Source organism: Dermacentor variabilis, unplaced genomic scaffold (assembly GCF_050947875.1).
Source record: "Dermacentor variabilis isolate Ectoservices unplaced genomic scaffold, ASM5094787v1 scaffold_20, whole genome shotgun sequence".
NCBI classification, from domain to species: domain Eukaryota; kingdom Metazoa; phylum Arthropoda; class Arachnida; order Ixodida; family Ixodidae; genus Dermacentor; species Dermacentor variabilis.
The window spans coordinates 1,224,482-1,236,752 of NW_027460368.1; the positions used below are offsets into that span (position 1 = coordinate 1,224,482).

General features: G+C 46.6%; 1 pseudogene; it reads left to right on the forward strand.

Moving 5' to 3' along the window:
* The first annotated feature begins 9,460 nt into the window (after positions 1-9,460).
* LOC142568509 (uncharacterized) lies at positions 9,461-10,527 on the forward strand (annotated as a pseudogene).
* Positions 10,528-12,271: the final 1,744 nt, after the last annotated feature.

Here is a 12,271-nt window from a genome sequence, read left to right on the forward strand (position 1 = left end):
GCAAGGTAACTGTCTAACAATGGGGAATCAGCGCTGGCGAGGAAGCTTTACCACTGTTTATGCATAACACAAAAGAGAGAGAGAGAGAGAAAAACATTTATTCGGACCATCGAGGTGGTTGCTCTTGAGGTCGAGTGGGTGGTGTCCTCATTCCAGGACTCCACTGGCCATGGCTGCGCGACGTACTAGCTGGACGAGAGCTTCTTGTCCCGCCAGGGTATCGCCGGTCAGCTGTACCTCCCACCGCTCAAATGACGTGCTAGGAGTCTTTAAGTGTTGAGGTTTGCCCTCGCACCCTCACGAGATGTGAAAGAGTGTAGGGCGTGTGTCGCCGCACCAGGGGCAGATGCCGCGATATGTATGTGGGAACATGTTACTGTATCTGTGTAGGTTTGGAAATGTGTTAGTCTGTATAAGTCGGAGAGCTACGGCATCTTCAGTGCTGAGCTTTTTGTGAGGCGGAGGATAAATCCTGCGGTTGAGTCGCTGGATCTCGAGTCGGTCGCAGTAATTGGATGGCAGGGGCATGAAGGTAAAGGGTGGGGATTGATGAGACGATTGGTCTTGCCCCGCTCGGTTGATTAGCGCTCGAGCTAGGGCGTTCGCCCTTTCGTTCCCCTCCAGACCCGCGTGACCCGGCGTCCACGTGATTTGATGGTATTCTTGCAGCCTCGGGCCTAGAATCTGAGCCGCCAGCAGCGGTGTTCGTCCGTTCGTAAAGTTACGGCAGGCCTGTTGCGAGTCGGTAACGACATGGACTTCCCTGCCTACCCTGTCTTCTTGCTTTATTACCAGCGCCGCGGCTATGGTCTCAGCCGCAGCTGGGGTCTCTGCCCTTACGGAGGCCGCGAGGGTCAAGGAGTTGTCTCTCCCGTTCACGGCGGCTACTGCGAAGAGGCCCCCTACAGGGTACGCCGCCACGTCCACGTACGTTACGTACGGGTCACCCTTGAATTGTCGGCGCTGTCTGTCGACGCGAGCCTTGCGTCGTCCTTCATGGAGTTCATGACTCATGTGCTTCGGTATCGGGTTCGCCTTGATCCTGCCTCTGACCTCTGGCGGGAGTGATCGTTGCCCATCGAGGGCACGGAGCTCCGTTGCCGTTCCGGTCCGGTGGAGGATGGCTCTGCCCGCCGCCGTGTTCTCTAGTCTGGCCTTTTGCGAAGCCATAACCGCGTCCGACAGCTCAGCGAAGGTGTTGTGGATCCCGAGGGCCGCTAACTTCTCGTTTGAGGTGGTGACAGGGAGACACAAAAGAATTCCTACGATATGCGTCGGAAGTATGTTTATTTGTAAATATACAAGTGACATCTGTCCCTATATCTATTCGCTATCACATCTTTTTCATGCAGTCACACGCCAGATATTCTTCGTGGTCTCGCTTGTCGGTCGTGCACAATGAACTGATGAACAGCTGTGCACAGTGCCTGCGGCGGCAAAATTGTGTCTCCATAAAGAGGGGAATCCTGATAAGCGGAAGTTCGGGGGTGTTCTCAAGCAAGAGTGGGCTAACATATTCTGTACTGCCGTAGCGTCCTCGTACCTTCTACAGAAGTACGCGGCTAAGAGGAAAGAGCCTCGGCCACGGAGAAGGTAATTAAGGCGCTAGAGCAACCGATGAATTACCTTCAAACTCGGAGTATAGTTCAGGCAGTGTATAGGGGCAAACGCCACCAATGAAAGGTACTCGCCTTGAAAACGTGACAAGTTGTCCAAGTGAGTTGACGTCCCTCATAATTAAACCCGCCGTGGTTGCTCAGTGGCTATGGTGTTGGGCTGCTGAGCACGAGGTCGCGGGATCGAATCCCGGCCACGGCGGCCGCATTTCGATGGGGGCGAAATGCGAAAACACCCGTGTGCTTAGATTTAGGTGCACGTTAAAGAACCCCAGGTGGTCAAAATTTCCGGAGTCCTCCACTACGGCGTGCCTCATAATCAGAAAGTGGTTTTGGCACGTAAAACCCCAAATATTATTATTATTCCCTCATAATTAAAGCGCAACCGCACAGGTTAGTTCACAAAGGGTTGAAAAGAATGTCGATTCACAACAGAAATTACCCGCGGTGTGTTTGCTCAGTGGCTATGGTGTTGGGCTGCTGATCAGGAGGTCGCGGGATCGAATCCCGGCCACGGCGGCCGCATTTCGATGGGGGCGAAATGCGAAAACACCTGTGTGCTTAGATTTAGGTGCACGTTAAAGAACCCCAGGTGGTCGAAATTTCCGGAGTCCTCCACTACGGCGTGCCTCATAATCGGAAAGTGGTTTTGGCACGTAAAACGCCATAATTTAATTTTGTTTAACAACAGAAATTTTAATGGTATCATATGAACCATATTGCCGGCAGCAGTACGCATAGTTTGGAAGAACAACGTGCCGTGAGAACAGCCAGAAACATGGATAAGTCCGAATTCGCAGAAAAAAAAAAATCACAGGCAAGCGCTGACTTTACCGCCAGCGCTTGCCTGTGATCAGTCTTGCTTTCCCTGCCCATAGCTGCAGGTTCGGTGGTTCATAATATTGAGGAGGAGATAGAAGAACCCAGAAGTTACTGCTGCCTTGTCCCTTCGCAGCACAATTCCACTACTGAATAATTGAAGATTTATCCCGCAATTCACCATGTGCTGTCTCTTAGCTTAGCATGGTGCAGAAAAATGCGTATTTCTTAAAGCAGGTAAGTTTGCCGGTTCCGTTATAGCCGGGCAGTGTTCGGCAGTTCTGTGCTAGGCTTTGTGCCATGATGTTTAGTCTGACTCTGGTTAGCGCCTCTTCTCATATCTATTGGGCGGTTTCCGCCAGATACATACCCAGCTTTTCTGTGCTCGTGGGCCACCACGTGGTGGATTGAGCTTAAAATCTTCAAACTTCCCGTAGTGACATAGTGATGACGTCAACTAAACAAACATAAAAATTAAAAGTTATCCCTGCGCACTGAACTTCTCCACAAAGCTGATCACTGAACTTCTCCACAAATGATAAAAGAATTCAGAGCCATTACACAATGTGAAGGTGGATGACCAGCAGAACTGTCTATATGGTGATAATAAATATGTTAATTCAAAATAAGACACACATACCACAATTAATTTCGTTTTTCGTGATTTGTTTTATTAAATTGCTTACTGAATGCTTCTTTTTTTATTCCTAACCTTCGCTTTATGATCGCTATGGCGTACGGCCAGTGGCTCTGTGGCGACACTGGAAAGGTTCTTGGCCCATGTGAGGTCTATACACGACCAATGACGCGTCGTGGGAACACTATTGTTTGTGCAACATCGAATGCCGAATTTTTCCAAAAGAAACTCTACGAACCACCTTCCGCCTGGCCCAGACACGTCTATGTTGACAATTACGACAGGAGGGGAGTCGGTTGGTGTCGATCCAACCCAAGGTGCATGCCCTTGGAGTTTGCAGCACGATCTTCGTCCGTGTTACGTGCCTCCCGCGGTCGCCGTGCACACTCCCCCTTCTATTCACGACAGTGTTCTTCGTAGACGCGCTGTGCTTCCGCAGTCTTCACGGCCCGCGGCCTGCCCATTGCACAGGTGGAAGGAACTGAGATAAGGTTACGTGGTTTGCATATAGAGCCCGTGACGTCAAGCTGCAATCCATACTAAACAGTGTCTATTCTGGTTTTACGGTTTTTTTTAACTTTCTCTTTTGCTTTTTTTTAACCTGCGCGGTTCCGCTTTAATTACGAAGGACGTCAACTCACTTGGACAACTTGGCACGTTTCCAAGATGAGTACGCAATACGTTTTTACACTTCTCGCGATTAAACGCAGCTGGGGCATACCGGGCGACACGCATTTGCTTTATGCTTTAGCTCGTTTCGCTGTGCGGTGGTCGCCATATTTTTTCGCCATCACTTATCACCCTTCGATGCGTGTACACTCTTAGGCAAAGTTACACCCTTTGGGGTGTATCTCTGCCACACAACGATAATCGTCATCTGCCTTGCTTGCGTTTCCTTTCTTGAAAACGCCGCGCCCGCTACTTTCCTGTCGGGAATGCTATGTCATGCTGATAACGCGCATGCCGTTCGTTACTGGAAAGTATCGGGTCTCGCCGCGTTAAAGAAAAGATATACGGACAAGGCAGATGACGATTATCGTTTTGTGGCAAAAGGGTGTAATTTTGCTTAAGAGTGTAGTCGCGACACGGCAAAGAAAACGGTGAGTGAGTCCGTGCTTTCGCGAGGCTGCCCGAAAGGCAGCCGCGGCTTTTTTTAACACTATGAAGTCAACGGGCTAGCATAATCGTGAATGAATGAATTGTGGCATTTTGCGTGCCAAAATCGCGATTTGATTATGAGGCACGTCGTAGTGGGGGACTCCGCATTAATCTTGACCATCTGAGTATCTTTAACGTTTCACCAATGCGCGGTACACGCACGGTTTTGCTTTTCGCTCCCATCGAAATGCGGCCGCCGGGATTCGATCCCGCCACCGAAATGCGGCCGCCGGGATTCGATCCCGGGATTCGATTGTGCTTAGCAGCGCAACACCACAGCCACCAAGACGCCGCGGCGGGCTTGGTTAATCGTCAGAATCACTCCGCGGCAGCTTTTCAGTCGGAACGCATTCTGTATTTGTTCGTAAGACTTGGCGCCTGAACCTCGCACAGCGGCCATGACAGAGGCCGTTGCGGACGGCTCTTGATTTTGACTGATCGGTTTCGTTAACGTGCCCCTAAATATTTACAAAGCAATTTTCCTATTTGCATTCATGGGCTACCGCAGCAGCTGTAGATAGAGAAAAGATATGTTGATGCATTAAAAGGGATACATGAACAAGTTGGTTCTGCACCTTGACGCATAAGGCACCACACAAGAATTCAGAAAACTGCATCTGTGTCGTCGTCCGTTAGCATGACATTGCCGATGCTGCGAACAATTTCACGTCACGCGGAGCGCAGCGGGGGATGAAAGATGCCGAGTGCGCAGAGAGGGCGAAGAGGAAAGCGGAGGAGGAAAGCATTGCGAAACGGTGTGGAAGAAAGCGGAGTGCCCCACCTTTGCACCGGGAGCCTCGAACCAGAGAGTCGGAAACGGATATCAGGCCCCCGGTAGCGAGACTAACTAGCGTCTAATAGTTGCCCTCTCTTGCTGTACTGTCACGCGCGCTGTTCCCGCATTGACTGCGCCAAGTTCTCGCGATTTTAAGCTTTACGCACAGTCAATGCAAACGTCCGGGCAGCACTGCGCTGTGTAAGGTTGTTCGAAGAACCAGAAGAAGCGCAATGCAGCAAGAAAAGTGCAGTGCAGCACGCACAATGTTCTGCAAGAGGACTGCGGCTGCAACATGTACAGTCACAATCAATTTGAAGGTGATCGCGCGAGCATCGACCGGCGGGCCTTCCAAGCAGCACAGCGGCCGATTTCGGAACTGCGAAGATAAAGATTGCGCTTCCTTCTTCCCCTTTTATGCTCTTCCAGGCTGCACCCGTCACCCCCATGACAGACTCTTCACATTTTTGTGTTTGGTTCCGTTTCATGGCAATGATGTGCGTGCGTCGCTGCCTCACGCATATCTTGGCCAACAATGACGCCTCTGCGCAAAACACGACACGCGCTGTGTACCACTGCCTGTTTCTTGGAGCATAAAAAAATAACGAAAACCTGCAAGTTGCCAGATGGGAGTGACAGCTGATCAGGGAACATCAAAAGAGAGAGAGGGAAGCTATGTGACCTTTCCCTCTTGAGTGACGGTGATGACGTAACGTGGCGCTGCTCCTAGTTTCAGTCGCCGCTCGAGCGATCACCTTCAAATTGATCGCGACTGTACCTGTTGCATCGGTTTCCTGCCGATGCGGTACTGAAGCATCGCTGGATTAGCGCTGTAAATCGTAAGGGATTCGTCCCTACGGAGTCGTCGCGCGTCTGCTCGGTTCATTTTGTCGACGGGAAGCGGACATCTGAGAATCCAGAGCCAATGCTTCAGCTCGGATACGCGAGGAAGGTAAGATGAGCTGTGTGGGTCTCCATCGTCAGCCCCTAACGTTTAGATGGGCTATAAATATGCAAATATGAGCCAACAAGGTCAAGTTATGGGCAAGCGTGATGACAGTGGTCGTTTTCGAATTAATCGTAGGTCTTGAAGGGGCGGCGGCGCATCACGAAACAAGACATCCAAGTGCCGAACAAGGTAGGCTCACACGTTGTGTTCGCGATAACATCGGTAATAAGCGTTCCCCTTTCATTTCCAGAGAGCAGAATAAAACCTTGTGCCACAGGCGGCCCCGTCTCCCAGTCCTCCTCTGACGAATGTATGCGCGACTCTCAGACTGATTTTTCGAAACACGCCGAAGCGCGTTTGATATCTGTTTATGTTCATCTTCAAGTACTACACATATCGAAATGCATTTTTCGCAGGTACAACACAGCAATTACAGTTGCAATGCTGGCTTGCAACTGCTTTGCTCTGCTGCTTTTTCTGAGGTATGTGCCCACAGCTTATTAACAATGCTGTAAAATTCAAATGGCTTCTATGCCAATGGAGTCGCCGAGGTGACTAACTGGCCTTGTCGTTTGACTGCTGTGCCCAAGGACGCGGAATCGAATCTCGTCCGTAGCGGCCGCGTATCGATGGAGGCCAATGCTGTGCTAAGTCGTATGGTAGAAATAAACCTCATCCCTCCGCTATGGCGTCCCTCGCAACGCATGCGCGGTTTTGGGACTTTAAACCGCTCATAAGATCTGCGCTGCTGCCCGCACCGAGAATTTTCCGAAACAAGGCAGGCCAAACTTTGCTCTGTACAGCGCTTGCACGTACTCAGATTTTATAATGGGATCTGAAGTGAATGCCCTAGCTAATTTATGACTTGCCACATTGTATACAATCACCTGAGCTCATGCTCTGTTTAATTTATTTCTGGGGACTACATTAATGACATTAACTTTGGCTCCAGTGATTTTTTTAATTACCACAGATAAAATCGTTGAGGATGTTGTTACTGTATCTGCACTGCAGCTAATAGTTTGCTCAACTACAATAATATGAGGCTTCAAAAAAAAAAAAGGATGACCAATGAAGCCATGCAATTGGTTCTTATTCTGTGGTTCAAAGCTACATTGCTTTTCTACCTCAAAGCAGAAACCAGTCCTTATCGTTAAGTGCTATGTACTTCTTTGTTTTTTTACCATTATGAAGTGTGCTAATTTATTATGAAAGCATGAGTATCCACAACAGCTGCACCGGTAGTCACCGTAGTCGTCCACAAAGAAAGTCACAAAATTTCACGAAAAAAAGCAGGGTATCGGGCCGAGAGGTGTACAAAATATTTCCAATAATTTTTGATAGAGTTTTACCAGACATATTTAAATGCTTGGGCTAGGGATAAAATTAATGGAGAATGATTTAGTAATCTGTGATATTGCCGATTACATTGCCTTGCTAAGTAATGCAGAAGATGGATTGCAAAGCACGATCGACGACACAGGCAAAGCAGAATGATGGGTATAAATATACAGAAAATTGATGTTCCACAGCCCCAGCAGGAAATGACAGTTTACGGTGGCTTAATTAGGGCTTAATTAGAATGATTTAATTAGGGCAGGATGTGTCTGTAGGTTCAAATCATGACAGCAAAATTGAAGACTACGAGTGGGCTGGAGTGCATATCGCAGGTGCTATCCGATCATGAATGGCATCTAGAGGAAATTATGCAACAGGTGTACCTTACCGGTACTCACCTATGGGGCAGAAACATTGAGGCTAACGGAGCCGTGTTGCACCCAAACTGGGGACAATGCTCTGAGCTATGGAAAGGAAAATGATACAGGCAGCCTTAAGAGACAGGATGAGAGCAGAGTGATCAAGAACTAATGCGAGTTACTGACATCCTAGTTAATCGAAAATCAAGACTAAGAAATGGGTGTGGGTAGGGCATGTAATGCGAAGGTAAGAAACTGTTGGTCATTAAGAGTATCGCCCTGGATTTCAAGATAAGCAACGCATGCATGGCAGGGGGCAGCAGAAAGTCAGGTGGGCAGATGACATTGAGAAGCTTATGGGTACGAGTTTGCCATAGCTGGCACAGTACAGTGTTAAGTGGAGAGAAATAGGAAAGGTCTGTGCCCTGCAGGGAGTGTAGTTTGGCTGGGTAAGATGATGATCGAACAAGTGTGGCAAAAATACATATTTATTACCATTGCACTTTACAGTTATATGAAGACAGGTTGAAAGAAAAAAAGAAAGTAGCAGCCACGGTCAGAACTGTCAGTGTATAACAGTAACTGCAGTTAAACATGTGAATCTGCATGACTTCATTACACTGTGGTAGTACGCAATCATACAATATTTCGTCTCCTGAGGAAGGACCTGAGGAGGCACAGCTTAAAACGCAGCATACTTAATGCCGACTTGACAGTCTAGAATCCGCAGAAGTTTTGTCCTTACACTGTACTATGAAAAGCAATTTTTTTTTTACTGCAAGGTCCTCATACCATGCTGATTACTTTCAGGTTACACAGACAGAGGGCAGTTCTGTTGCCTGTATACCGCAGACAAAGGCGTGCTTCGAGACGGCCAAAGTGAGTTCAGTAATGGCTGCATGAATCCGCTTGCACTCCCAGACTTGGGGGCTATATTTCACATGGGCCATGTTTCTGTGCTGTGACAGTAATAACAAGTTCTCTGTTCCTACAGACGAAAAACTCACTGTTTTACTTATTTCAGATAGTACAAACACCTAGTACTAGCATTAATGCAGAAGCAGGATTGCCACCAACACACCATGACAAGGTGAGGGGGAAAATTGCACCATTTCATTCATATTCGTTTGTCTTATAATGGTGGTTAAGCATTCTTGTATCAAATGTGACTTCAGACAACACAGACCATGGCTGCTGCTGACTCCAATATCACAGCAAGACCTCAAGTACAGTGTACAAGCAGTGTGAGTGAAACATTGCTTTCCACGCTTAACTGACATCATTTAGAAAATGTACTGTCTTCACAACCATTTTTGTTATTGGTCCCATCTGCTAAATGTAAAAGTGACCGACTGTTACGTTTAACACTTTTCAACAGTAATGCGGTGCGCAAGAGCTCGCGAAACTTTTGTCAGATTTCAGTGCAGCCTACATCGTACCAAGAACAAAAACTTTGCACAATTCCTTTGTCACACACACTGGTTCCTAAGAACCATGCCTGCTGCTTGCAAAAAAAATTGCTGTAAAAAGTAAAGATTTCAATGTAGCATTTTTATTTGCCCTTAACATTGAACTAAAGTTTCCTAAGTTGTGGAATGGATGTGGAATAACATACCAAAATACGCCATGTGGGTATAGCCATTTCAGAACTGATTTACTTCAGGTCGTAGTGCGAGAGACCACACAAACATTAAAGACCACCTGGCTTAGCACACAAGTGCATCCGTTTCAACCATGCTCCGATTTACTGTTCAATAAGATGCTAATCGCTTGCATTCAGCTGTTTTGTTTGAGTATGGTTGAACGACTCAAAACACAAAGCTTGGTGCCTTGACTCTGACATCCTACCTTTTATTTTTTTAGGTTCAAGAACACAAGTCAACACAGTGGGAGAATGTGAACTATGAGGACCACTGTTATGTGCAACTTCCCAAGATTGGGCTACACAAAACTTCATTTGTGGAGAGGCTTTCTGCTGATGACCATTTTGTTTTATACGGGCATCTCGCAAACAGCTTTCAACAACCTTGTGAAAGCAGTGTCGACATTGGCCAAAAAGGCAAGCATATTGTCACGTGCTGACTAGCTAATGATGTACCTTATGAGGCTTCGTCTTGGTCTTCTGTACGGACATTTAGGCAGAATTTTCCAGATGTCAGTTTCTGCTGGTGGGGAACAACGTTCGCTACATGTTTCAAGTGCTGTGCAAGGTAATGAAGTGGGTTGTCAACTGGTTGCCAAGAGAAGACATCAAGGACAGCATACCAGCGTCCTTCACGGAGAGTGGATATGGTTCCACAACGTGCATTCTTGATTGCACTGAAGTTATGTTGCAGCGCCCAAAGAAGCTAATGGCCAGGGCACAGACATTTAGTAGCTACAAAGCACACAACACTACAAAGTTCCTCGTGGCTATTGCCCCTAACGGGCACATCATGTTTGTTTCTAAGGCATATGGTGGACGTGCTTCGGACAAGCTCATCACAAGGGAGAGTGGCATTGGAGATTACTTCATGAGAGGTGATGAAGTAATGGCGGACAGAGGTTTCTCCCTTGACGACGAGCTACTTGTGCAAGGTGTGCGGCTAAACACGCCAGCCTTCACGAAAGGTATTTTTTTAAGCAACTGGCATAGTTTTCAGCAAATACAATGTCACATTTTGTTTTGCAGGAAAAAAGCAGTTGACTGAAAAGGAGGTCACCACCACAAAGCGCATTGCATCTGTCCGCATTCATGTGGAACGTGCAATCAACCGGATCAAGACCTACAGAATCTTCAAACAGGCACTCCCAATCAAATCAAAACAAACAATTAGCGATATGGTTTTTGTTTGTGCAGGGTTGTGCAACCTTAAACCTTCTCTCATTCAACAGGGTGTCTAGTAACCAGAAAATATCAAATAGACAAGGAAATCAAAGAATTATCAAGAATACCATTAAAAAGCATAACTTTCCATACATAACTTCCTGCTGGATCAATTGAGGTATAGTGTCTGTTATCGTTGGTTGCAATGTTTCTTTTTTTGCCCTTCACTTGTAAAGAAATTTGAATTGGCACAGTGTGAGACATTTAAAGGAGTAGTTTGCTTCACACCCTGTTAAATTCAGAGAGTTGAAGGAACAATGCTGTCAGCTTCACAGTAAAAATAGTGCAGTTGTGGTACTTTGCAATAAAGTGCTTTATTTTGAAGGTTTGCTCCAGTTCCTTTTTATCAAGAAGCACCTCGAGTATTCATATATTTTCATCACTCTGTTACACCAGAATCTAATTTTCCAACTTCAGTTTCAGGGCACCCCTGTGAACAGCAGTCCCAGTCTCAATGTGCCAGGGACCTTCACCAACATTTGAAAGTTGAGCATGAAGCGCGTCTATACAATTAAGCAACAAAGGCACACTAATTATGGTACATTTGTTACAGAGGAGGAAATGCACAAAAACACAGTTGGCATCAAATAAGATGCTCAATTGTCAGAATATCTGCACATAACTTTAGGATATAACTTCATTAGCAAGGCAAAAAGGCATAAATGACTGAAAAGGAATTCACTGATTTGTCCTTGGGTGAAGTAATTGGTACACATTTTTGTTTCGTATAAGGTGAACTTTATGCATGACTGTAATGGGCATCATACACGCCACCATACTGGGCACTGGTGCGATAATTTTATCTCATTTGCACATGGTTCGAAACCTTTAACGCGGCTAATTTCTTCTAAAACCTGAAGTAATCATTTTACAGTTGCTTACATCAGTACATCGATAGGCTCAACTATAAACACTTATTTTGCCATATTTGGGAAGCAGATTATGTGAATGTACTGGTACCGAGTGAACTGTCACGGTACCTTACTGTACGGTGTTCAACAAATGAAACGCGAATAGCAAAACAAGATTTCAACTCAGGCAGACTGAATAATTAGTATTGGGTTGTCAGCTTCACGGCATGTGGACCGGCGGGTGGAACTGCTAAAATAAGTAGCTTCTATCAATTTTCCAGTAGCTATTATTTTGGCCTCCTTAAGATTATGTCTGTTTTCTTTGCATTTCATTTGTTAAGGACAGCACTTCCAAAGCAACCTTCTGCTTGAAAAGCATGCTAACAACGGGGCAGATTGCCCTACCTGCCAACCCTCCCAATTCGCCCGGGAGACTCCCGATTTTTTACTGAACTTTCCGATTGTACGATCACTGCCTTATATCTCCCGAAAAGTGGTCTCTGTTCGCGCAATAATGGTTTTTGCGAAACCGGCACCGCGGAATCTACAGCCACATCGTAATCGTCAGCATCACCAACAACGGCTGCACTAGCACCATCGGTATCATCAATTAGGCAGCCAATTACGGTGCTTAGAAAGCCAAACAAAGCCAGAGCCAATGTCGCTTTTGCATTTCATGCATGCCTGTGCATGCCTTCCTCCATTGTGCATCTTGTTGTTGCTACGTATGTGTCACAGTGTGTGATTAGTGTTGGCTAGACCGTCTGTGTGCGATGCAGCGTGTAAAGTTATTGTGTGCTTGATGCCATGGTGGTACCAAAGCCCAAGAAAAGGTATCTGCAGAAGTTTTTGCGGTCATATACTTCCGAATTTCCGTTCTTTTTGGCATCAAGAAAACATTTT